This window comes from Carassius auratus, unplaced genomic scaffold, assembly GCF_003368295.1.
Source record: "Carassius auratus strain Wakin unplaced genomic scaffold, ASM336829v1 scaf_tig00215844, whole genome shotgun sequence".
In the NCBI taxonomy this organism is placed as follows: domain Eukaryota; kingdom Metazoa; phylum Chordata; class Actinopteri; order Cypriniformes; family Cyprinidae; genus Carassius; species Carassius auratus.
In genome coordinates, this window is record NW_020528270.1 from 487,171 (window position 1) to 492,393 (window position 5,223).

The window sequence follows — 5,223 nt, forward strand, 5'->3', positions numbered from 1 at the left end:
ACCTTCTCAAAATATTTAGTATAAATCCTATTCTACAAATTACAAATTAAAAACTTCACAGGCTGTAATACCAGATTTATGCAGGGATATATTTCATTTTTATCAGGAATAATCTGTAATATTATATTTCATTTTTATTTATTGTAATCTTTATTTTTTCCACATTTTTACAGACTTTCTTAAAATGTAACTGTGGTATTTGTGGATTCGATCATGGACAGGCAAAACCCAAAAAAATAAAATAATAATAATTATGAAGTTTGTAAAGAAATATCCATAAAAGTGACCTATATCCCTTTAATTTAGCCTAGAATATTGAATATGAAATAGTAGCACTCATTAAAAAATATTTTGCCATATATATCTTATACTGTAATAATACATACTATTATCTTGTAAAATTAATAAAACAGCATTTCAGAATCATGAAAATATTATAATATAGCAATAATAAAATATAAATGGAAACATCTGGAAACATTAACATAAATTATTAATGATTTTGAAATAAATCTCTTCTGCTCATCAAGGCTGCATTTATTGGATCAAAATATTGTAAAATATTACTACAAATAAAAATAAAAAAGTGGAAATGTGTTAAGATTTTCTAGTTTAGTCTATTATAAAATGTAATGTTATTCCTGTGATTCAAAGCAGAGTTTTCTGCATCATTACGCCAGTTTTCAGTGTCACATGGTCCTTTAGAAGCCATTACAATTTAATTTCATGCTTAATAAATATTTCTGATAATTATCAATGTTAAAAACATTTCCCTTTCAATACTTCACTCGTACTGCGTCTAAGATGCTATATATATTGGCCGCTTCGACACAGGAATTCAGGTTACTTCGACTGAATTGTAAAGCTTTTTAGCACGGCAAGGAACGCAGTGCTCCTTCCGTATTTCAGGGAACCGAGGTTACGTTAGTAACCGAGTACGTTTTGCTGCTTCATATTTTGTGTGGAAATGCTGATACATTGTATTTTTCAGGATTCTTTGATAAATAGAAAGTTCATTGAACAGTATTTATTTGCATGTATCAAATATATTTATTAAATTTGTTAAAGCATTTATTAAATATAAATCTTTTGAAACATTTTAAATGTCTTCACTCACTTTTCAGCACTTCAATGTACAATATGATGAATTAAATTATTTTTTTCTCTCTCTTTTTAAATCTTTCTACAAATTTTTGAGTGGTATCATTGTTTCCACAAAAAAGTTAACCAGCAAAAACTGTTTTTAATATTGCTAATAATAAATAGTTAATGCTTCTTGAGCAGCAAATCAGCATATTAGAATGATTTCTGAATGATCATGTGACACTGAAACTTCTTTCTGTAAACAACAACAGATTTATAAACGATTCTAATTATGAATGTCGAATTCCCAAATGCAAATTAAAGTGACACTAGCACAGCTTTGACAGTAAATCGAAACTGAAAACAGACCTGTGTTTTGCCCCACATTCACTACAGCAGCTCTGTCCAAACTGTGAGCATATGGTTTCTTTATTTTGTGATTTGTAGAATATGATTTGTGCACCTCAGAATTTGAAATGGTTACTCTTGTGTTGTGTTTATGAGAAAGAACGAGTAAATAAAACATTTGCAACTCCTAAAAAAACTTTTGTGACTTCAGTTTACTGATATGCATTTGCTACTTTTACAGCTGCAGATTCCACTGTCACAGGTGATCAGTTTTGCTATAATAATACCTTCACAGAACATGGTAGTAGTCAGCTATCTGTGCAAAAGCAGAGAGGTCAGTGTGATGTACTGTAGGTGCAGCTGTCCAGACCAACATCTGATGTTCTGATGTCTTCAAGTGGGATCCCAGAAAACCTGCAATAAATATAGTACAGTTCAAAATCAATCATACATAACCAATATAACATGGCTGCCCATTCCTGTTCTTGGAGATCTTCCTTTCCTGCAGAATTCAGATCTAACCCTGATCTGGCTGAAATTGTCAACTGTTCCTGAGGAGCTGAAAATTTGCAGAAAGGTAGAACTCCAGGAACCGGACCCCTGTATTATGAATTATCACATCTGGTATTATTAAGTATCAATCCAAGTTTAATTTTAAGATTAGCTAAATAGAAAATATTTGTGGTATAATACTGGGATTCCGTGAGAAGTCCAGTGACCTTGTCATATTTTCTTTTTCATATAATTTTCATACAATATTAATGATGCAAAATACAGTATAAACCCCCCATAAATTTACAAACCTGATATGGATAAATACAAGAGTGGAAAACCGTGTTTGTTACATAGGAAAGCCTTCCATTGATGCGCTGTGAAGTGAATTTGTTGAGAAGTTCCTCACTAAAGTAGAAAAAAAAGACTTTTTTCAACTATTTTCAATGGGTTATTTTATTTTATTTTTTTAGGTAAACATGGTAAAAAGATGCCCGAACTAATTAATAATTGAATAGTAGTAAACAAGTAGTATAGTAGTTTGAGTGCAAACAAACAGTGAGAATACAAAGGCAGAAAACGCAGCTAACCAGGACACACAAGTGAGACATGAAGTCAACCTTTTGCATCATCTGCCAAAGTTCTGCCTCCAAATAAATGGTGATATTTTGGTACATGTAATTCAGAGAACATGTAATCATTGTTAATTTACATATATTACCAACACTGTAACAATAGAAAGCTGGTTAACAATCTGTGAACTTACTTTTTAGGGCAATGATCACAATATAAGGATAATATTTGGCAGACTTGTATGTTCATCTTTAGTTGTCATCATCTGAAGTCATCGTGAGTCTTAGCATCTTCTGAAGTCATAGTGAGTGTTAGCATCTTCTGAAGGCTGGATTCAAACTGGAACTGGCGTAATGTCTAGTAACTTTGAGATGGGCATCCCAAGATAGAAACAGGAAACCAAAAGGAGAAAGATTAGCATAGCTGCTGTTCGTATTATTTCATACAAAAGATGATTTATTTCATCACATATAACTGTAGTGCACGGTTATGAGATGTGTTATGTGTGAATTATGTTAAAATGTAATGGATCACTGTGATCCAAGCTGAATTTTCTGAATAGCGGTCTTGTGTGTGAATATAGTAAAATGTAACTTATTTCTATTTTAAATAAACCCAAAACCTTTGAATGGTATTGTACACTAAAAGTTTATGTGGCAAAGTGGTGTATGGTTCAGTAAGGTCTGCAGCAGCCAGCTGGACAGATATTTGGGAGACGAACACTGAGTAAAGTGCAAAATGATAAACACCTGTGTCTGATGCAGTAACTGGTGTGGAGAGATTGGGTAAAAAGCCACCGGAGAACGGCAAGGTGAAAAAACAGACTGGACTGAGAGCTTGTGCATGCTTCTCCAAATAACAGGTGGATGAACCAAGCCTGCTCACTACAGCTTAATAATTTAGTTAAAAACAAAAGAAAACATTTTTTTTTCAGCAATGATGCATTAAATCGATGAAAAGTTAGTGTCACTTTTTTTTTCCCAGATAAATGCTGTTCTTTTGAATTTTTTTCCTTAAAAACTAAAAAGCTTTGGTGAGCATGAGATGTCTTTTCAAAAACATATCTTACTGAATTTTGAACAATAGTGTATATTGGTGGTTATTAACTGTATGGTTCAGTGTTCAGGGTGTAGCAGGCCATTAGCATTGAAGAATATAGGAACATAAGCAATTTGTCACAGAGACAACCATATTTATATGCCAGTTTTATTACAAGGAACCAAGCTAAGGAAAAGAAAAAGAAGAAAATAAAGAAAACATAACAGAATTTGTTTCTAGGTTTTCTTATTTAATATTGCTTACTTATGGATGTCAAAGCCTTCTTAAAAAAAGAAGCTTTCCCAGTTCTTCTGCCTTCAGAAATAGCTAAATCTTGGAGCTTCCCCTGTTGCTGAGGTTTTTTCCTCTCCTGAAAGGCTGAAATCAATAGTTTTTGTCAATATTTGTTTACCATGAGAGATTAAACACATGATTCAGTTTATTGTCGCGCTGATATAAGTGATGTCACCGATTAACGGTTAACTTACAGTTTAGATGTTTAACTTTAGGTTAAATAAATGAGCCTATTTCCAATCACCCATTTAAAATAAATATATAAAACACAGCAAACATTTCATAGACCTGTCAAATGCTCTCATGTACACATAAAGATGTAATAGAAATCCCAAAATTTAATAAAGAGCTCCGTCTATGGAGTTAGCCTAATGTTACCTCCACTGAAACTGGTAAGATGCTAACGGACTGATTCGAAGACATTAACCATTTCTATGAAGTAAATTCAACGGAAGCGAGTTAAAAAAAAGCAAGAGAAATGTCTGGAACAGTTGTATGTAATATCTGTGTGATTTTAGGGACTAAACTTACCGAAAGCTTTGAAAACAGCAGCAAAAGTCAGTGAATCCCTGCTTGTCAGTTGTTGTGTTAGCGCTCCGTTTCCATGGCAACTCCCTCCGCTCCAGTGTTTGAATGAAACTCGAATGTTCAGCACGCACAGGCATTTAAACACGTCACAGTCACGCAGAATTTACATAAATAAACATTTAAAATTAGAACATAACTTAAATAACTTAATTAATTATTAAATCATCTATTATTTTTAATGATTTATCACATTATGGGGACCAAATGTAAATATAGTAAGTATAGAATAGTAAGCCTAATACCAGTACAGTTTGACCTTGTAGTGACATTTTTTTAGGTCCCCATGGGGAAACAAGCTTATAAATCACACAGAATGGAGTGTATTGTTTTCATGTAAGGGGTAGGTTTAGTTGTAGGGCGATAGAAAATATGGTAAAAATTAGAGACCAGCTAAAACCAGCTTAACCAGCCTGGCCAAGCTGGGAGACCAGCTAAAACCAGCTTAACCAGCCTGGCCAAGCTGAGAGACCAGCTAAAACCAGCTATTTCCAGCTAAAACCAGCCAACCAGCTTAGGCTGGTTTTAGCTGGTTTTTTCAGCAGAACTCAATGCGAGGGCTAATTAAGTGATTGATGGTTGTTCATGTCTATGCAATTTCACGTATTGCTGTAAACTTGGGATTCCACATTTCCATTCTCTTAAACTCATCTTTCCCTAACTTTCGATCTTCCTGCAACTTGTGTGAATGTGTGTGTGCGTGCGTTCATGTGTTAGATTAGTTTATATGTCTTAGATTTATCTAATAAAGCCTTATTCATATTGAAAAGAGAAGTATCTTGTGTTTTGTGCTTACAAGTTAATGTCTTA

The 5,223-nt window shown here is 33.3% G+C and overlaps 1 long non-coding RNA gene across 3 annotated transcripts; it reads right to left on the bottom strand.

The window, feature by feature from the left end:
• Window positions 1–731: 731 nt before the first annotated feature.
• On the bottom strand, window positions 732–4,444 carry LOC113096022 (uncharacterized). 3 transcript variants are annotated; one of them, XR_003288441.1, is made up of 6 exons: window positions 4,360–4,444; window positions 3,799–3,912; window positions 3,246–3,386; window positions 2,690–2,860; window positions 2,235–2,331; window positions 732–1,845 (listed from the first exon to the last, which is right to left on the bottom strand). It is a non-coding gene; the product is annotated as an uncharacterized LOC113096022 (long non-coding RNA). The 3 variants fall into 3 exon arrangements; XR_003288442.1 differs by having other exon boundaries at window positions 2,514–2,860; XR_003288443.1 differs by lacking the exon at window positions 3,246–3,386.
• Between the last annotated feature and the right edge of the window lie 779 nt (window positions 4,445–5,223).